The sequence below is a fragment of the Ornithorhynchus anatinus genome, chromosome 8 (genome assembly GCF_004115215.2).
Source record: "Ornithorhynchus anatinus isolate Pmale09 chromosome 8, mOrnAna1.pri.v4, whole genome shotgun sequence".
In the NCBI taxonomy this organism is placed as follows: domain Eukaryota; kingdom Metazoa; phylum Chordata; class Mammalia; order Monotremata; family Ornithorhynchidae; genus Ornithorhynchus; species Ornithorhynchus anatinus.
In genome coordinates, this window is record NC_041735.1 from 32,013,370 (window position 1) to 32,035,056 (window position 21,687).

At 54.2% G+C, this 21,687-nt stretch overlaps 1 pseudogene; it reads right to left on the reverse strand.

Moving 5' to 3' along the window:
• Nucleotides 1-349: 349 nt before the first annotated feature.
• Nucleotides 350-21,465, reverse strand: LOC100079201 (annotated as a pseudogene).
• Nucleotides 21,466-21,687: the final 222 nt, after the last annotated feature.

Below are 21,687 nucleotides of genomic sequence, written 5' to 3' on the forward strand. Positions count from 1 at the left end.
ATCCTGGGGCAGACGACTATTTGCATAATTACAGGGGACAGTGGGGGGTGGTGTCTGTAGAGAAGGGACAGGGAGGCCATGGGCCAAGGGTGGGCCATTTCTGGGCAGCCACAGATACTGCTGAGACACTCTCCCTTTCCCCCCGCTGAGAAGCGCACACCAGAAAGGTTCACTTGGGCCTAGCTTGCCCAATTCTGGGGCCCTGGGGGTCCATCAGGACCACCTACCTCTTTTGGCACAGGCCGGAGACTCCTCGGCAGCTTCTGCACTGCAATGAAGTGGCTTTTGGCTAGGCAGGGAGGGGCAGGGTGGACGTGTATGTGTACTGGGACCATGGGGGTGGGGGAGATTACAAGAACCTGTCCTTCGCTGGGTCTGATGGATCAATGTTAATGTCATCGTCCACCAGATTGATGTCCTCGAGGGTCTTGTCCTCTTTCTTGACTAAGGTCGAGCTGCTGGAGCCCATGTCGATGGCGATCTCCTCAGATATCTGGGACCTGGGGAGTGGACAGAGGTGCTGAAATGGAGGAAGTAGAGAGGTCCCACCATTGGAGGCAGAGGCATCCCCTCCAGGGGACCCCAACTCCCAGAATAGCTCTATGGCTCCAGGGGCATCGGAAAGACCGAGCTTCCAACTTGACACGCTCTGCCCGCCACCTCCCAACTCGGCCCAGAGGACTGGAGCCTGCAAAGCTGCCCCTGGGCGGGTGAGAGGGGTGGGGACCGCTCCCATCCTCCCACACTGAGCCATACTGCCCTGCGGGCCCCTGGGGACCGGTGCCCAGGGTAACCTCCACGGTTGGCCCCTTAGGGGGAGGCACCTGACCTTGGTGGACAGTGCCAGGGTCACATACCTCTGGCAGCGGCACGATGGGAAGCAACGGCTCCTAGCCCAGGGGCTCGGGGACTGAAACATAGACAACTTTCTCCTTCCCCCTCCTCCCTGCTTTCTTTGCCAACCTTTTACTAGGGCCGGGAAGAAGCAGAATGGCCTCTATTGATTGATTCGTTCTTGTGAGCGATCTCTTGGATTTACCTCTTCCTTCCCTTTTGTACCCTTCTGCCTAGGTGTCTATGCATCACTTTATGTTGATTTGTCCCCTTCATTAGACTGGGTTTTTCAAGGGTGGGACCTGCATCTCATTTCTGTCTGACTCCCAAGCACCTTCTGTAGTGCTCTGCCTACACTAGGTGCCCAATACAGTACTCTGCACACAGCAGGCACCCAGTACTCTACTCACGCTCTCTCTGCATCACCCTTGCCCTTGGATTTGCACCCTGCCTGAGCCCTGCAACACGTATGTACACATCTATAATTTATTAATACTAATGTCTGCATACCCCACTAGACTGTAAGCTCGTTGGGGGCAGGGAGTGTGTCTGTTATGTCATGTTTGAGAGCTCACTTTCTCCGGGATTCCTTCCCAAACTGAGCCCTCCTCAGTTTGCACTGCCCCTCCTCCCCTCCCCATTGCCCCTACTCCTCCTTCCCTCTGTTCTACCCCTTTTCCCACCCACAGCACTTGTGTATATTTGTATATATTATTTATTACTCTATGTTATTAATGATGTGTATATATCTATGACACTATCTATTTTGATGGTATTGATGCCTGCCTACTTGTTTTGTTTTGCTGTCTGTCTCCTTTGCTGTCTGTCTCCCCCTTTTAAGCTGTGAGCCCGCTGTCGGGCAGGGATTGCCTCTATCTTTTGCTGACTTGTACATTCCAAGTGCTTAGTACAGTGCTCTGCACACAGTATGTGCTCAATAAATACGATTGAATGACCAATCATACTTTCTCAAGTGCTTAGTACAGTGCTCTGCACACAGTAAATATGATTGATGGACTGATCTCCACACAGCAGGTACCCAGTACACTACTCTGCACCCAATATGGTCCTGGGACAGTGCTTTGCATACAGCAGGCTTCTAGTACAGAGCCTAGGAGAGAAAGAGGGGACGCTGGCAATTACAAGAACACCTCCCTGCTCTTCCCAGTTATAGGGGTCAATTAATCAGTAGTACTTTGTTTTTGAGTACCTACCATGTGCAGAGCGCTGTACCAAGCAGAGGGCCCGCCCTGAGGTGATTTAGCCAGAGCTCAGGAATTCCACAGTCGTGGAAGGGTGGGCAGAGCGGATGGGAAATTTGTGGTCCCCAGACAACGCGGCATGAGGGCAAGGAACTCCCAGTCAGTCGGTCAATCAATATTGAACGCTTACTGAATGCAGAGCACTGTACTAAGTGCTTGGGAGAGTACAATATAACAGGGAATTGGTAGACACACTCCCAGCAAGGAGCTTACATTTGAGCAAAACCTCCCAAACCTCCAAAATGTAGGCTTGACTGTGTCTGCCCGGTCTGGGTGAGGTTTGGGGGATGACAGATCAGCAGGCACCAGACATTGGGCGAGAGGATAGTGAGGACCATGGCGCCGGGGGGCGGGGAGAGGATGGCCGGGCAGGGGGTACCTCTTGCTGAGCTCTTCCTTCAGGCTGAGTTCGAGGTCCGTGAGGGGGATGATGTAGTCACTGTCGGTGCTGAGACTCTGCTCGTCCAAGCCGCTCTCCCCTTCGAGCTTCTCCTCTCTCCTGAAGGCGACATCCACGTATGGCTGGTCACTCTCAACTCTCATCCGGGTCATGGCCAGGTGGTCACTCTTCAGGAAGTCCTGGTGGACTTTCTTGTAGCTCTGGGGATAAATGGCAGGCCCTGGTTACTATGGGCTGAAGGCCAGGCTACATAGGGCTTCAGAGTATTGGTGCTAGCAACAGTGGGGTTTACTGAGTATGCACTGGGTGCCGAGCCTGTGCTAAGTGCCAGGCTGGTCATGGTCCCCATCCCCCATGGGGCTCTGAGTCTTAGAGGGAGGGATAGCAGGGATCTTAAGCCCCGCTTTGTGGAGGAGGAAACTGAGGCCATCCTCCCTGCGGTCCTGGAACGCCCTCCCTCCTCACCTCCGCCAAACTGATTCTCTTTCCCTCTTCAAAACCTTACTTAAAAATCACCTCCTCCAAGAGGCGTTCCCAGACTGAGCTCCTCTTCCCCCTCTACTCCCTCTGCCATCCCCCCTTTACCTCTCCGCAGCTAAAGCCTCATTTTCCCCTTTTCCCTCTGCTCCTCCACCTCTCCCTTCCCATCCCCACAGCACCGTACTCGTCCGCTCAACTGTATATATTTTCGTTACCCTATTTATTTTGTTAATGAATTGTACATCGCCTTGATTCTATTTAGTTCCCATTGTTTTTACGAGATGTTCTTCCCCTTGACGCTGTTTAGTGCCATTGTTCTCGTCTGTCCGTCTCCCCCGATTAGACTGTAAGCCCGTCAAACGGCAGGGACTGTCTCTATCTGTTGCCGACTTGTTCATCCCAAGCGCTTAGTACAGTGCTCTGCACATAGTAAGCGCTCAATAAATACTATTGAAATAAATACTATAAATACTATTGAATGAAGGGATTTGTCTAAGGTCATCCAATGAGCCCGGGACTCCCAGCAGCCTGGATCCCTCTGGAACTCTGCAGCCCAGCCCCTCCACCGCTGCAGCGCCAGCCCACGGTGGGCGAACCTTCTTGTAGTGGCTGGGCAGCAGGCTGCCCAAGATCTCGCTCAGATGTTTGAAGAATGGTCTCTCCTCGGGTTCGTTGTTCCAGCACTTGACCATGATCTCATACCTGGAGAAGGAGGGGAAGGGGATGGGGGGAGGAGGGGCGCAGGGGCCCAAAAAGGAAGACTTAGTAATAATAGTAATAATAATGGGGCCATTTGTTAAACACTTACTGCATGCCAGGAATTGTACTAAGCTCTGGGGTGGATACAAGCAAATTGGGTTGGACATAGTCCCTGTCCCACGTGGGGCTCAAGGTCTCAATCCCCATTTTACAGATGAGGGAACTGAGGTAGAGAGACGTGAAGTGACTTGCCCAAGGTCACACAGCCGACAAGTGGCGGAGCCAGAATTAGAAACAATGACTTAACCTCGTCGGTGGCGTGGTCCGGCTTGGCCATTCTATAGCTGCCCTTGATCTTGTTGTAGAAGGTACAGTCGATGATCATGCCCGGGTAGGGTGTGCCCCCTGTCGACAGAGCAGTACCGTTCACGTGAACAATGGGGTGCCATTCAGGCCACAGAGGGCCTGGCCCTAGGTGACTTAGCCAGGACTCGGGAGACTGGACTGCCAGTTCCACAGCCGTGGTGGGTTGAGCAGGGCAGACGGGAAATTTGTGGTCCCCAAACATCTTGGCATCAGAGCAAGGAAGTTTCACAAGAATGAGAAGCTGGCAAGGCCAAAGGGAAACACAAGAAAAGGGGGGTGAGTACAGGATTCCCTTCCCCAAGAAGCTGCTCAGTCTAAAACACCAACAGGTTCAGAGGAAATTGGACAGAGTCATGGACAAGGAGTTCATACAGGATCCGTGCTGGGGCACTGGAGGGAGAGTCAGGGGTGGAAAGGGGAGAGTCATGGGTCCGTGGTGGGTTGACTGGGTGAGGAGACAGGGGTCTGTGCTAGGTTACTGGAGGGAGAGTCGAGCAGTCAGGGAAGTGTCAGGGGGTCCAAGCTGGTTACTGATGGGACAATTAGGGGTGGAGGGGGAGAATCAGGGTTCTGTACTAGGTCACGTGGGGAAAGGCAGAGATGAAGAGAGAGAGGTGTGTGCCCATCCACAGCATGCGGGTGGGTGTCCACAAGGGCAGCCGGCAAACAGTTGCTTCCGGCATTCCAAAGGAGGACTGCCGGGGCAGGGCAAGGGGTTGACGGGGATGTACCAAGACAGAAGATCTCCCACAGCAGGATCCAGTAAGACCAGATATCACTCAGCGTACTGTACAGGTTGTCAGAGATGTTCTCCGGAGCCATCCACTTCACGGGCAGAAACATCTGCAGCATGAAGGCAGCACACAGAGAGGACTCAAACCATCCTCCCCAACCCTGCGCCACCCTCCCCCAAGGATAACAATAACAGGACTAGTAATAATTATGGTACTTGCTAAGCTCTTTCTCTGACCCAAGTAATAATAATAATTGTGATATTTGGTAAGGGCTTACTATGTGCTAGGTACTGTTCTAAGCACCGGTGTACATACGAGCTATCAGATTGGACATAATCCCAGTCCCACATGGGGCTCTCGGTCTTGATCCCCATTTTAGAGATAAGGTAACTGAGGCATAGAGATGTAAAGTGACTCGCCCAAGGTCACACAGCAGACAAGTGGCAGAGCTGGGATGTCACACTAAGTACCATACTGAGGTAGATCCAGGATAATCAGGTTCTGTTGCACTGTACTCTCCCATGTGCTTAGTACAGCGCTCTGCAAATAGTAAGCCCTCAATAAATGCCATGCATTGATTTACTAGCGATCCAGCAAATCCTGTTAACGTTGATGACTGAGATGAGAACATCCTTCCACTCTACTGCTTTCATGGTTACAATTAAACCCCTTGCCAGCCTCTCCCAGAGACCAATTCCCCCTCCCAGCCCCACTGTACTTATGTCCACAACTGTAATTTTATTTATATTGATGTCTATCTCCCCGCCCGAGGCTGTCTCCCCCTCTAGATCCTTGTGGGCAGGGAATGTGTCTGTTATACTGTACTCTCCCAAGCACTGAGTACAGTGCTCTGCATACAGTAAGCACTCAATCAATACAACTGACTGACCGACTGACTGGACAAATCTCCACCCTCAGTCCGCCCCTCCCCTCCCCTCAAGCATCTTGGAGCTCCAGGAGCTAGGCAGCCTTCCCCTGGCCTCCAAAATCTATGCTTCTGCCCACCCCTGGACTGCACAGGCCCGGCCTGAGTTTATACGTATGCTGCTCTTGGACACGTAGTTGGAGATGAGCATGAGGTCCCTCACCAGCCCGAAGTCGCAGATCTTCACGATCTTCCCTTGGGCCAGCAGGACGTTCTGTGTGGCCAGGTCCCGGTGGGCACACTTTGGGGAACGGGAGAGGGGCACGATCATTGCAGAAGCCACAGTCTTCCCTGTCCTCTGAGGCCAGACGCTTATGATGGACCAGGGGCTCTTCCCTCTGCCCAGCTCACCAGGGTAGGGGCAGAAGTATAGAAATGCTGGAAGGGGATGTCTGGATACATGGTGGGCAAGAGATCTAAATGAGACTGGAGATCTCTAGACAAGAAGAGGAGGCATCCAGACTTTGGTGGAGGAGGGGCCCATTGCCCACTCCAGAAGTGACCATTTCCATCAGAAACACGGGCTCTGGACAGGGACCCCCGAGCCACCTCCCCACCTCCCCGCACTGCGCATCCCACTGCACCCCCCAGAGACACGCACATTTTTCGAAGCCAAGAACTCCATCCTGCAGGACACCTGGTAGGAAAAACTCAGCAGGTCCAGCAGGCCAAGGCCATATGAATCGTCATCCGACGTTAGGGTCTGTCAGTGCTACCAGGTGAGGGGAGGGCAGAGAGGATGTCAGGAATCTGGGTATGTCCCCCGAAGTCAGAGCACTGCCATCCTGGAGGGCCGGACTGGCTCCCCCAGAGAAGCCCCCGGAAAGGCTTCTCTGGCTTCTCAGGGTCTGTCAGTGGTACCAGGTGAGGGGAGGGCAGAGAGGATGTCAGGAATCTGGGTATGGCCCCCTAAGTCAGAGCACTGCCATCCTGGAGGACCGGACTGGCTCCCCCAGAGAAGCCTCCAGAAAGGGTCTCCAGACCTAATATTGGGCATCGGGCCCCACCCTGACTGGAGAATCCCCTTGTCCTCAAGTCTGCCTTTCCCAGCCCCAGGAGAAAAAGGCCACAACCGGCTCACAGCTGCCAGCACTCTACTCCTTGCCTCAGTCTGACCCCCAGTCTCCTGCCACTTCTTTCCTCCTCCTCCTGCCTCACCTAGGGGAGAGATTATCATTATTATTATTATTATAATGGTATTTGTTAAGTGCTTACTATGTTCCAGGCACTAACACTAAACACTGCGGTAGACACAAGCAGATTGGGTTGGACACAGTCCCTGTCACAGTTTCAATCCCCATTTTACAGATGAGGTAACTGAGACACAGAGAAGTGAAGTGACTTGCCCAAGATCACACAGCAGACAAGTGGAAGAGTTGGGATTAGAACCCATGACCTTCTGGCTCCCAGCCCGTGCTCTATCCACTAGGCCATGCTGCTCCTCACAATAACAATTATGATACTTAAGTGTTTACTATGTGCCAAGCACTGATCTAAGCACCAAGGTAGACACAAGGTAATCAGGATGGTCACAGTCCCTATCTCACATGTCTTAATCTCTATTTTACGGATGAGGGAATTGAAACCCAGAAGTGAAGTGACTTGCCCAAGGTAACACAGGAGAAAAATTACACAGACGGGATTAGAACCCAGATCCTCTGATTCCCATGTCCATGCAGAGGACTTGATTCCCAAGGTGGCAGAGTAAACGATCCCCACCCACATGCCGCAGTCCCAAAATGGCCTGGCATTTTCTGCCTAATCCAGCCAGCCTCCACCAGTAATGCCCTCAGCCCTTCACCTGGATGTGGTACCCCCTGCCCCCAGCCCAATTCTCCACCCAACAGTCACAGGGATCAAGGGGACCCCGTCATTCACCCGATACCGCCTTCTTGTAGGAGGCTGACCGGTTGCACAGGGATCGCTGGATGTTCAAGGACTTGGACGACTCTTTCCTCTCCAACACGGATACGCACTGCGAGGTGTCCACCTGTTCAAGTCCACGTAGTCCCCATTGTTTTCAAGTGAGAAGATGATGCAACTGCGCCAGCCAAGGTGAAGTGTTAGCTGGGGGGCCCAGCTCCTCTGAGGGAAACATTCGTCCAGAAAACAGGTGTTTATGGAGGGGGCAGGGGGTTGGTCTTGATGACTTCTCATTGCTCGGAGATTCTACAGACCATGGCCACTTCTGGCCCCTCCCTCCCACTCTGGCAAAGAGATTTCCTGCCACTAGTTCCTGATTCCTCCCCAGCCCTGGAAAAGCCCCCATTTAGAGAAACAGGCTCAGAGACCACCAGGTCTTGAGCAACACCTGCTGGCCTACCCCCATGGTCCGCGTAGCCCAGGACTTTGACTCTGAAAGGGCACCAGGTGCCCAAGAACAACATGCTGGTTGTTCTCCTGGACACCCACTCTCACCATTAGGGATGGACTGTCCAACATCCCTGACTCTCCCACAGTGACCCAGCACTGACCATCCAACATCCCTGACTCTCCCCCAGTGACCCAGCATGGACAATCCAACACCCCTGATTCTCCCTTCTCCATTCCTGGTCATGAGGGTGGGCATTCAGGACGGCAACCAGTACACAGCCCCGCCCCCTTTGGTTTCAGGGCAATACCCAGCATGCCCTGCCCTAGCTCACCTCGTGAAGCTCTTGTTGGCAGGGCTCATTCTGAAGATGTTCACCTCTTTCTTCATCTTCTCTGGGGGGTGAGTCAGGAAGTTAACACGCTTCTTTTGCAGGTAGCTGACCAGGTTGCCGAAGACACAGTACTCGGTGATGAGGTAGATGGGTCCTGAGGCCGGGGTAATGGGAAGTGAGCAGGGTGGCTCGGGGGAGGATTGTGCCCACAGAGCCACAGCCCTCCACCCCAGTCATCCCTCGACTCAAAACATGCCCTTCCCTGACACTCACACCCACCTGATTTGGTGCAAGTCCCCAGGAGGTTCACAATGTTCAGATGGGGGCCCAGATGCATCATGATCTTCAGCTCTGACACGAGGGCCTGCTTCTTGCTGATGTGAGCCGCAGCTGTCGGGGTCAAAAACCGTGTGTCAGTCAGTCTGGGCAGTCCGGCCTCTAGGAGCTCAAGTGTCCACGGCACGGCTGAAGACCCCCAAGGTTCCCCCACCACCCAATTTCCCGGCCCTCAGGATGTTGCAAAAAAACTTCCCTGATGTCTTCCTCCTCCTGTAGATTGTAAATGCCTGTTAGCAGGGATTGTACCCCCCAACTCTGTTATACAGTACTTTCCCAAGTGCTTAGCACAGGGCTGTACATATAGTCAGTACACAGTAATTCCAAGCACTGCCCCACTCCTTTATGGCACACAAAGGCCTCTCCATCCACTCGACTCTATGGCCTGAATTCAGCTACTTCCCCTAATGCCCAGAGCAATGGCTGAAGGTTGCCAGTCTTAGAGTGGGGTGATGGGTGAAAGGCAAGCCCCCACAGCTACAAAGAGGGGAGACCACGTTGACAGAGATGCTCGAGATCTCCAAGACGCAGGAGGAGAGAACCTTTCTCCAACAGTTTTCCTTATCTTCCCCACCCCAGACCACCAATAAACGGCAATGGGATATTTCTTTCACCCTTCTCATTTCCCCTTCCCGGTCTCAGAGAGGGGCTGGCAAGGGGCAAAGGGCACTGGAAAGAGAACAGGAAGGGGAAGGTGGGGGCCTGGATAATCCGCATGGTGGAGAAGCAGTCCCTGAGAGTTGACTATCGTTCCCCTTGTTATGATGGTCAATGTGAGTGGTAGAGCAGCTGTGGTGGGTGCCGGGGGCCCGGTTTGGACTGCGCTCACTATTAGGGGCTGAGGACATTGCAGGAGAAATGTAATAATTTTTTTGTTAAGCGCTTACTATGTGCAGAGCACTGTTCTAAGCGCTCTGGAGTAAACACAGGGGAATCAGGTTGTCCCACGTGGGGCTCACAGTCTTAATCCCCATTTTACAGATGAGGGAACTGAGGCACAGAGAAGTTAAGTGACTTGTCCACAGTCACACAGCTGACAAGTGGCAGAGATGGGATTCGACCTCATGAGCCCTGACTCCAAAGCCCGTGCTCTTTCCACTGCGCCATGCTGCTGGGTGCCCTGCTCTCAAGGAGCTCCACCTAGTGGAGGGGGCTATTCTACTGTTGAACTCTCCCTGGTACCTTAGAGACAGATCTGGGCCCTACGGAGGAGGAAGAGCCGCAAGGTGGTATGATGAGTGTGTGCAGCAGAGGCGTGGTTAATCCGGGCAGGCTTTCTGGAGGAGGGGGGCTCAGGAGAAGGGCTTTGATGGGATGGGGAGGGTATTTTAGCTGAGGAGAATGAGGGGCAGGGGCAAGTAATGGCATGGTAGAGGGAATGGTGGTTGGGAAGGAGAGGCCAGCCAGCTACAGGAGAGCCGGCCAGTGGAAAGCTGAGGGTCCAGAAGGGCAGAAATTCAGTCCAGGAGAGTGGGCAAGGGTGTGTCGTGTAAGGAGGGGATTGAGGCCTGCTGGATGACCTTGAGCAAGTCACTTAACCTCTCTGGGCCTCAACCTCCCCATCCGTTAAATGGGGATGAGATTCCTGCTCTCCCTGTTTAGCCATGAGCCCCAAGCAGGACAGGGACTGTGTCAGATCTGATAATCTTAAATCTACCCCAGCGCTCAGCATAGCACTCGGCATGTAGTATACCCTTTATCAATACCATTACCAGGCCATGGCCAGCAAGAAAGGTTGGGGAGGGGAGGTGAGAAGCTGGGGTAACCAGCAGCACCACCCACCCCATTGCACCCCAAAAGAGCAAGTCAATCCCAGGGGATTCACTCCGGCAGGATGGGGGGACTGTGAGGGAAGGGTGGCGACTCCTGGGGTGTTTCAGAGGGAGAGCCCTCCCGGTCCTCCCATGCACTATGGAAGCCCCCAAAGGCACCCACGTTTTAACATTTTCACAGCCACCTTCATCATGGGCTGGGAGCGGCTCAGTCCGTATGCAGTGCCTTCCACCACCTCCCCAAATACTCCGGACCCAAGGATTTGGCCTGTGGGTGACAAGGCTGGTCAGAGCAGGAGCGAGCCATCCCTGCCTCCCTCCCACTGCTTCCTGCCCGCCTGCCTTTCTGGGGCCCTCCTGGAAGGCTGTGACTTGGCCGGCGGGCACCTGTGTTATGTGTGTGTGGACGTGAATGTGCAGGGATGGTACACATACATGTGCATATATGAGCAACTGTGGCTGTACGGGTGCAGGGGTGAGTGGGTATGTGCATACAGATCCCCGCTCTCCCTCCCTTGTAGACTATGAGCCTCGGGTGGAGCAGGGTCTATTTCTGATCTGATGGTCTTGAGTCTACCCAGCGCTTAGCACAGAGTTCTCGGTTACACGGGCCACAAAGTCACTGTTAGTCCTTGCTATCGCTTGCCTGTTGGTTTTGCCCCCAAGGTCGCTCATGTGGATAAGGAGTCCCTGGGGCTTGGAGGCCACCGGCCGGCAGGGAGGGTCCAGGGGAGCGTACTGAGCACCAGCCTGTCCCTCGGAAACTCCCAGTGCGAGTCGCAGGGGATCTGCATTTGGTTTTGTAGACAGACTCGTGGGTGGCCGGCCTGATGGACTCGATGACCAGCCATTGGGTCTCATAGCGTGGCTTCTGCAAGGTGAAAGGAGGGGTCAGGACCCGGGGAGGCTGGGCCAGGGAGAGATCCCAGTTGGCCCTTGCAGGGGGGAGGTGGAGGGCCCTGACCCGTTTCCAGATGATGACTGGCACGATGAGGCAGACCATCACAATCAGCAGGGTCACCAGGACGGCAACAGCCACAGTCAGCTCAGAGTGCGGGGCTGGGGGCGGAGAGACCCGAAGGTCAGCGCGGCCCCAGATGGAGACCCGTCCCTCCCGTCCCGCAACGCCGCTGCCCCAACCACCCCTCCTGACACAAAAGCCCCCGCTCCAGATGTCAGCATCGTCGACTCTGTTCCCAACCAGGGCCGACTGGCCCTTGGCTCTCTGCAAGGCCGAGCTAAATGGTGTTCCTCATTTGGGTGGAGGTCCTTGGAGGGAGGAGGAGGAAGAAAGGAGGACTGGCTCCACCTGTCGTCATCCCCCTCAACCTGTGCCCCCCTCGTCTACCAACTCACCGGGGGCCACCAGCTTCAGCTCCCACGTCATGGCCCCGAGTTGATTCTTGGCCAAGCAGTGCACTGCCAGCATCTCCTCCACCTGCCAGAAGGTCACCTGACTCTCCATCATGTCCCCGTTTGCCCGTGTGGGCCTCCATGGTGATGTCAGATGCATTGGCGGCCAGGGGGGTCCACAAGGTCTCATTCTTGCATCTGGGGAGAGTGGGGAGGTCGAGGCTGAAGCAGGAGGGAGGCAGGAGTTTGACAGCATTTTCCACCCTGATACCCCTGCTGGTCACCACACCCTCTGCTGGTCATCCCAGAGAATAAAACAGGCCAGAAGCTGTGCTGAGTCCCCAGTGGATCCCAGCTCCTGACTAAGCCCCACCTGGCTCCGACTTTACTGAAACGTTCAGCAGTCCCAAGGTGCTTCGGCCCCTCAAAACACACGCCCCTCCCCATGGAGCCATGGGGCTCAGGCCACCGGTGCAGACCCTCAGACCGGGGCTAGGAAGGAAGTGGTCAGGCAGCACAGGCTGCTCTGCATACTTTTTAATGTCCCTGCAAACCATCTAGTCGATGTCGGGCAGTGGCATCCCTTTGGCGACACAGCGGACGGTCTGGACCCTTGCCGAGCCGTGGTGCTCGTCCACCAGATCCAAGATGGAGGCCGGCACTTGAGGGAGAGTTGGAGCAGGAGGAGTGGGGGAAGGAACAGCTTTCAGCACTGTGCCTGGGGCAATGCAGGAGAGCAGAGTGCCATGCTGGATGCCTACTCTGAGCAGGGTGCTGTGCCAGGACCCACTATGTGAAGGATCCTGTACTGGGGGAAGAGGCCCCATTTATACCAGCGCCACCCCCTATCCTACATGACCAGCTGTTCTCCCCCCACCGAGGACAGAACAAGAGGAAATGGACTTGAACTGCAGTGAGAGGCAAAAAGAGCGGAGACTGGCAGTGCCATGGGAACGGGGCTCTCGGGGAGCCTGGAAACTCCTCTGGGAGCCGGTGGCCAGCCGGCATGGAGCTGAAGCACCCCCAAGAGTTACTCTCTATCCTCTTGGAAATCACCATTTCTGATAGTGGGGAATGGGGAGTCGGTGAGCTCTATTTTGAGCTTGTCGGTGAGCACCAGCCTCACAAAAAGCTCACCAGCCCATGACTAAGGTGAGTCTTCAGGGCCTTTTCTAAAAACCTGTCTCCCCAGGAAACCTTCCCTAATTGATTCAATTAATCAATGGTATTTATTGAACACTTACTTGTCCTAAGCGTTTAGGAGAAGGCAGTATAATAGAGTTGGTAGGCTTGATCCCTGCTCATAAGGACCTTACAGGCTAGACTAATTCCTACAATTCCAATCACATCAACCTTCAACACTTCATTTTATTCCTTTACTCAGCACTTATGCAGGCAATCAATTTAATCCTTATACCTTTATCTCTATATTTAATTAGTTGTTCAGCTATTTCACCCAAATCTATTTCAATCAATCAATCAGCATATTTACTGAGCAGTTACCATGTGTGGTCAATTCATAAATTACCCAGTGGTGAATACTGAACGCTTACAGTGTGCAGAGCACTGTATAAGCATTTGGGAGAGAGTACGACCTAAAAGACTTAGTAGATATGATCCCTGTAAATAATTTTTGCCAGCCACCCACCCACATTAGTTCATGAGCACCCTTAGGGAAGGGAACATGTATCTGGCTGCTATTGTACTCTCCCAAGCACCTAGTACAGTGTTGTGCACACAGCTGGTGCTCGGGGAATCTTGCTGATCGATCAGTTGACTGACTGGATGGGGAGCAGCTGCCCTGCTCTCACCCCGAGACTGGAAGCGTTGTCCCTAAATCTTACCTTGAACAAGCAGCTCAAAAATGTAGTTCATTATATCATCCTTGTTTTGCACTACAATTGTGTAGTGCCCACTGTCTCCCTCCTTTGCTTGGATTAGCTTCAGCATGCTCTGATACCTGGTGACATCAAAGAGGACCCACGCGAATACACTCATTAGGCACTACAGAAAACCCATACGTAGAAAGTTCCTAGCTAAATTATTCTGCAAAAGGTGAAAGACTTCATCTTTGCTACTTCACTTCAACAGTAGGGAAGCAGTATAGCCCAGTAGAAAGAGCACTGGCCTGGAAGTCTCCCACAGGGTTCCAGCTCCACGGGAGGGACTGCATGCTGGTTGCCCCACTGGGTGCCCAATGCGGACCATGCCCACCAGCATGGACCAGGGCCCAGGTGCCCATGCCTGTCCCAGGGTGGGCAGGGAAAGGGAAGACAGGGGAGGCGATAGAGCTGGAGGGCATCTCTTTGCCTGGCATAGCCCAGATGGGGCCAGTAGTCCAGGTGGCTCCGTCGCCCAACAAATGGACATTTCAGGTGGAAGGGACCTTCCGTGTTCTGACTCCAATCTTATTGTGGGCCTGGAATGTCTCTGTTTATTGTACTGTACTCTCCAAAGCACTTAGTACAGTGCTCTGCACATAGCAAGCAATCAATAAGTACAATTAAGTGAGAATAAAATACTCCACACCAGGGCCAGAGCAATCCAGATGACTCTTGAGCAGTTCTGACTGGGGTTGCTCCAGCAGTCTTAAGGGGGACCCAGGAGACTGGGATCCCCATGTGGCCAGCCTCCAGAGGAAGCAACAGGCCAAGCTAGGGGGTTGGCGCGGTGTCGGGGGGCTGGAGCCAAGTCTCCCCAATAATTCGTTCATTCAATCGTATTTACTGAGTGCTTACTGTTTGTACAGCACTAATCTAAGCGCTTGGAAAGTACAATTCGGCAACAGAGACAATCCCTACCCAACAACAGGCTCACAGTCTAGAAGGGGGAGACAGATAACAAAACAAAACAAGTAGACAGCAATCAACCTCCAGCCTTGGAATCCCAGGGGGCCTGGGCCTGGCCGCTCCCTATCCTCGGGCCAGGACCCTCGTAATTTCACCTGAACCCGGGCCGGGCTGAAGCCCAACACTCATAATACGGGCCCAGAACCTACTGAGATCCCCGCCTGGGTCACTGTGGTCACTCCGCAACAGGTGTCCCCTCCCTCTATGAGGAAGTTATGGGCCACTAGACCAAAAGCTCCTTTAGAACAGGGATCGAGTCTCCTAACTCTGTTGGACTCGCCCAAGCGCTTAGTGCAGCGCTCTTCATGCCACAGCCTGGAAGCTCCCTGAGAGCAGAGACTGTCTTCTAATCCTATGGGACCGTCCCAAGTACGCAGTATAGTGCCCTGCTTGCCATAAATGCCCAATACAGCATTCTGCACACAGTTCATGCTCAGTACAATGCTCTGCACATAATAGGCACCCAATACAGCAGCAAGAAGCAGCATGGCCTAGTGGATAGAACATGGGTCTGGGAGTCAGAAGAACCTAGATTCTAATCCAGGCTTCCCCAGTTATCTGTTGTATGACCTTGGGCAAGTCACTTCACTTCTCTAGGCCTCAGTTACTTCACCTGTAAAATGGGGACTAAGACTGTGAGCCCTATGTGGGACAGGGACTGTGTACAATCTGATTAGCTTGTATCTACCCCAGTGCTTAGTACAGTGCCTGGCAAATAGAAAGTGCTTAACAAATACCTTAAAAAAAAGGGACAGCACTCTGCACATAGTAGGTGTTCAGCAAAGAGTAGGAGTCCAGCACAGCACTTCATATACAGTAGGGGCCCTATACAGCATTCTGCCCTCAGGCATCCAGCTGGGGACATGGACTCAATAAAGGGGGTGCGGGAGAGCACTAGGGTAGACTCAGCAGGGGAAAGGCTCTGTCACCTGATCTCCTAGGTCTTCTCCAGGCTGATGGTGATCTCGGTCAGGTTCTCAATGAGCATCACGTTGTTCTTCAGCCAGGACACCCTGGACTGGAGGTAGGTCTCAAGCTCCACACCAAAATGCCGAACCTCGTGCAGGTTCACGGCCTCCACTGGGATGAAGCCAGGCTGGAGCTGGACGAAGCCTTTCTCTGGGGACAGAAGGGGGTCCGATGAACAGGTTGGTGCTGCGGAGAGGCCAGTTGGCCACAGGCCCCACCCCACCGTGGGGACTTAGGGTTCTCACTCTACCGTGGACGTGAGGGTGACCTTCTTTATCTGCTTCGCCTCTTCGGTGACATGGTGGGCAGCACACTCAGAATCACCGCTGTCCTTGGCCGTGGCCTCGGGCACCATCAGGGTGAACACCAGCTTGATGGGTGGGACCTTAAACTCGTCCACCTTGATAATGCCCTTGTCCCTCTGTGCCGGAGAGAGGAGGCGGGGCTCAAGCCACCCTGCAGGAGGAGGGGACACCCGGGAGAGGTCCGGGAGTCCTGATGGGTGGGGGAAGCTTTTCTGGATCTGCTGCACCATCATTTCTCTCCACCCTTTGTCCTGGAACTGGGGCCCAGGGGTGGACCGACAGCTGCCAAATAGGTGAAAATAAGGAGAAAGAAGGGGATGAACAGAGAGGAGGAGGAAATACATCAGGGCAGAAGGGAGGGAGGAAGAGGCTGGCAAGATGGAATAGGAGAGTGGGGGCAAAGGATCAGGAGGAGGAGATAAGGGGGAGAGACTAGGCAAGGAAGCAAGGGTGTGGGCAGTGGCTGAGATGCAGGGGAGGAGAGGGGAAGAACTCTTTCCTCCCCACAAGGGCCTGCGAGGTCGCCTCCCCCAGACCCACAGGGGAGGAGAGGCCGTTTCCCAGACAGTGACCGTCACCTTGGCTCCCCAACTCATGCTGCGTGCTCCTCCCCAGCACTGGTTGGTCTCATCTCTCCCCTCTCATCCCTCTCCACGGCCCCACTTTGGTCTGCAGCTCCCTCCCACCTAACAGCCACCCGACTCTGCATGTAGACCTTCACCTCCTCCCCTTCATCCACCTCCTCCTCTTCCTCCTCCTCAAGAGGCATCTCCTCATGTCCGAACCTCACAACAACATCCACCATAGCATCAGAGCATTTTTGTTCCTCCCAGCGTGCATTCCCTGTGGCTCAATCACTTAGTAATTCACTTCTTCACTTCACTCTGCTTCTTTCTGCCTGTCTACCCCAATGAGACTGGAAGAAGTAGTGGTATTGGTATTCATTAAGCAGTTACTGTGTGCAAAGCCCTGTACTAGGCACTGGGAAAGAGTACAGAGATGGGAACTAGATCCAGTTCTTATTCCTGAAAGGGCTCACAATTCATGAGGGCAGGGACCATGTTTTTTTTCCTCCATCGTACTTTCCCTACTGCTTTATACAATGCCTAGCACAGAGTAGGCCCCTAAGATGGTGATTTACACCCACAAAGCACTGAGTAGACTTGCAAAGCAGTGCTCCACCCCCAGTAGGTGCTTAATCAATTGATGGAGGGGATGTCTCCACCACTCCGTCTCCCTGTCCATTGGGCCTAAGGTTGTGCCTCCAGTGCTCAGCACCCAGTAAGTGCTCAATAAATATGACTGAATGAACGAAAGACTCCTTCTGCGTCACCCTAACTTGCTCTCTTTATTCATCCCCATTCCTAGCCCCATAACACTTACCGTCCTATCTGTAATTTCTTTATTTCTATTAATGTCTATCTCCCCCTCTAAACTCTAAGCTCGTTGTGACCAGATATTGTTTCTCTTACTGTACTGTTCTCTCCCAAGCACTCAGTACAGTGCTCTGAACACAGTAAGCGCTCAAAAAGTATGATTGACTGACTCCTGCTCTGAGCCCCATCCCCACCACGCCCTCCCCGGTCAGCGTGCTGCAAGTGGGATGTACCACCTTCCCCGGATAGTTCCACTGGAAATCGACCACCTCGTTGTCCAGGACGGTATAGGTGATCACAATAGTTTCACCCGTCTTGTACACTTTGGGGCCTCCATCTCCACGACGATCTCTGGGGTGACTACCGGCAAGCAAGGAAGGACAGGTGTGGGCCAGGGAATCACCTTCCCCAACTCTGCACAGCGCCTAGGCCAGGGCCCTGTGGAGGCCGGACCTGGCCAACTGGCTGTCAAGGACTAACCTCAAGGCCGAAGCAGGATGTCCCCAAATAATTGTGGGATTTGTTAAGTGCTTACTATGTGCCAGGCACTGGCCTAAGCGATGGGGTAGACACAAGCTAACTGGGTTGGACACAGTCCCTGTTCCACATAGGGCTCACAGTCTTAATCTCCATTTTTAAAGTTGAGGGAACTGAGGCACAGAGAAGTGAAGTAACTTGCCTAAGGTCACACAGCAGACAAGTGACAGAGCCAAGATTAGAATCCAGGTCCTGCTGACTCACAGGCCCACTCTGCTTCTGGTGCAGACCCAACCCCCCTGGGACTCATACAGATAAGGAAAATGAGGCTCAGAGAGACTAAGTGAATTACATTCCAGGTCATCCAGCAATACAGAACAGAGCCCGAACTAAAGTCAGAAGTCCTGGCCTCCCGGGTGCCCTAGGCCACACTGCCTCCCTGAAATCCTCCCGTGAGCAGGTGGTCTCAGGAAACTGTCCTCCCCTCGGAGGAGGTGGTGGCCTTCCAGGCACATGCACTCAGCCCTCCAGGAAAGGGACCGAGTTTGTTGGGCCTCAGGCGCTCAGGGACCCTTCCCCAAGGGACGGCGCGGACGGCCCAAGGGCAGCAGATATCTTGCAAGGTGTAGATGTTGAACTTGCGGGTCTGGAACTTCCTGCCACAGGTCATCTCGCACATGTAGGACCCCATGGCAAAGTGACCCAGGAAGCCTTAGCGGCTGTCGTAGGAGGCAAAGACCGCCTTGCCGAGGCTGGCATGCAGGGTCTCCTGCGTCTGCGGGTAGGTGGGGCGACAGGGGATCACGGTGGAACCAGCTTTCTCCAAGACGATGAAGTGGTCAACCATGACTGAGGGGGGACGATGATGATGATGATGATGATGATGATGATGATGATGATTAACAGTTGTTAAGCGTTTACTGCGTGTCTAGCACTGTTGTAAGAGCTGGGATCGATCCAGGCTAATCAGGTTGGACACAGAACCTGTCCCACATGGGATTCACAGTCCTGATCCCCCTTTTACAGATGAGGTAACTGAGGCACAGAGAAGTAACTTGCCCAATGCCACACAGCAGACAAGTGGCAGAGCCAGGATGAGAACACAGATCCTTCTGTCGTCCAGGCCTGTGCTCTATCCATTAGGTCATGCTGCTTGACGTGAGGGGTTGGTTTGGCTGGGCTGTCGAGAGGGAGGAGGGAGGGGCAGAGGGCACGCAGAGGAAGCAATTGTCATTACCAGCAAGTGATGAGTACTAGCTGGGGAAGGGGTGCTGGACTGGACACCAGAGCACTAGACTGAGCATGTTGTGTGCAGAGTGCTGGACTGAGTACCTGCTGTGGGGAGCATGCTAGCTTGGACAATTGCTGAGGACAGAGTGCTAGGCTGGGAGCTTGCTGTGGGCAGAGCACCGGACTGAATGCCTGCTGTGGGCAGAGCACTGGGCAAGATGCCTCCTAAGGGCAGGGCTCTGGACTAATTGCCTGCCGTGGGCAGAGGGCTGGGCTAGGCACCTGTTATGGGCAGAGTACTGGACTGAGCTCCTGCTGTGAGCTGTGTCCAGAGGACAACCAGAACAGGGTTCCTCCCAGTGCCCTGCTACCAGTGGGCTCAGATCCCCTGTAGTTCCCCATCTCCACTGGATAATAATAATAATTATGAAACTTGCTGAACACTTACAGTGTCAAGCACTGTTCTAAGCACTGGTGAGATACAAGTTAATTAGGTTGGACACAGTCCCAGTCCCATATGGGGCTCACACTCTTAGAGAAGCAGTGTGGCTCAGTGGAAAGAGCCCAGGCTTGGGAGTCAGAGATCATGGGTTCGAATCCTGGCTCTAACACTTGTCAGCTGTATGACTGTGGGCAAGTCACTTAACTTCTCTGTGTCTCAGTTACCTCATCTGTAAAATGAGTATTAACTGTGAGCCCCACATGGGACAACCTGATTACCCTGTATCTACCCCAGCACTTAGAACAGTGCTCTGCACATAGTAAGCGCTTAACAAATACCAACACTCTTAATCCCCATTTTACAGATGAGGGAATTGAGGTCCAGAGAAGTGAAGTAACTTGCCCAAGGTCACCCAGCAGACATGTGGAAGAGTCGGAATTAGAACCCAGGTCCTTCTGACTGCACTCAACGTGGCCAAACGGTACCCCGCCATTTCCGTAAGGGGGCCGGTCCAACCCCAACCACGGATCTCCCCTTCCAGCACCCCTGTATGGAATCCATGGTCGCCCCACACCCAGACCACCTGACCATGGGGGGGCCCTGCACCCACTGGGCATGTAGATGTAGATATCCTGGCCTTTGACCTCAGCCTCCTGGGCCTGCGTGTGGTTGTAGTAGCAGGTCTAGAGGTCAGTGTGTACGGCCGAGACATTGGCCACCTCCAGCACGGCCACAAAGGAGCCGCTGTCGTTCTCACTGCGGACGGACACGCCAGGGCTCTCGTCTTCCAGTGTGGGGAACTGCCAGATGACCTCGCTGTTTCTTGTGTAATTCAGGGAAAGGGACACATGCAGCGGCATCACCAGCTCCTCCTCATTCGGCGTGATGGTGGTGCGTAATGGGGGCTGGAAGGAGCCGCGTCGCAGCCCTGACGGAGGGGAAGCTGGTGGGAGACGGTCGGGAGCGGGTGGGTGGGCAGAGCTGGTCCAGTCTGACTGGACCCTCCATGAGGAACCCACCAGGGGGAGCCCCAACCTTCAACTTGGGGGTTCCCTCTTTGGGGGATCCCCCAGACCTTTCTGAACAACAGCTACTGTGCTCAGGATCTCCCCTTCAACCGATCCTACAGTTCACACCCTTTGCTTTCCAGAATCTGGGTTGGGGCACCTCATATAGGCTGTGGGGAGCCAGGAATCTCTGGGTTCAGCCCAGGTAGCTGTGACCAGGAGCTGGGCTTGGGTAATCCGACCCTGAGACCCCCTCCAAGAGCAAGCTCAGCCTCAGAGACCCCACCCTCACCTCCAGAGCCGGGCCCCTCTCCTGACAGAAGGAAACCATGGAAATTCCTTTGAGCCACTAGAGCTCGCCGACACTCACTCCCCCTGGGAATCTGGGTACCAGTGGCCGAGGGGGGGGGGGAAGTCAACAAGACGTTTGGCCCTGTAGGGGGGTGCCATGCCTGGCAGAAGGAATGAGGGGGAGTGGAATCTTTCATTCCCCTGGGGCAGCTGAGACAGAATTCTGTCCTCTCCCCTGACCCACACTCAGTAGAGTGTCAATGGGGACCCTGCGACCTTAGGAGCTGGGGGCCAAAACAGTCTGTTTTTTCTCCCTTCCCTGGTAGTACTGTGCGGTGGGGGAGAGGGACAGGTTCCGGGATGCGAGGGCAGGACCATATTGGGAGAAGAACCTTCCCTGCCCCCTTGCCACTATCATCACTTTCCTGAGGTGGGTTGCCCCAGGATTCCACCCCCCTAGCTGCAGACCCCTTGGGTCTGCACACTGAAACATCTAGAAAGGGGGAGGATTCTGCCTCCCCGCAACTCCTGGCTCTGAAGGGACGTGATCCAAAGGCACTTCATGAATTCAACCTCCCACCCTTCCCCCTTCGACTGTCTTTGGTCTCTGGATCACCTCCTCCCCTCTCCCCTGCCTAAGGCTGGAGTGGGTCATGGGCCTTACCTGACAGCAGACACCCCAAGACCAGGAATGTCCAAGGGGAAGGACCCATAGTCGATGGAAAACTGGGGGAACCAAGACAAGTCAAAGTTAGAGCCAGGGTTGGGGGTTTAGTTCCACTGAGCCCACTCTCAGCTGACCCTGACCCCCCTGGAGTTGTCCCAGTCTGAGAAGCTGGCTGGATTCCACTCCAGCCCCAGGGATCCCAGTGAACTCTTCTCCCCTTTCCCAGGCCTCTTTCAGGTTCCCAGGCCAGGGGGCCCTGCGCCATCCC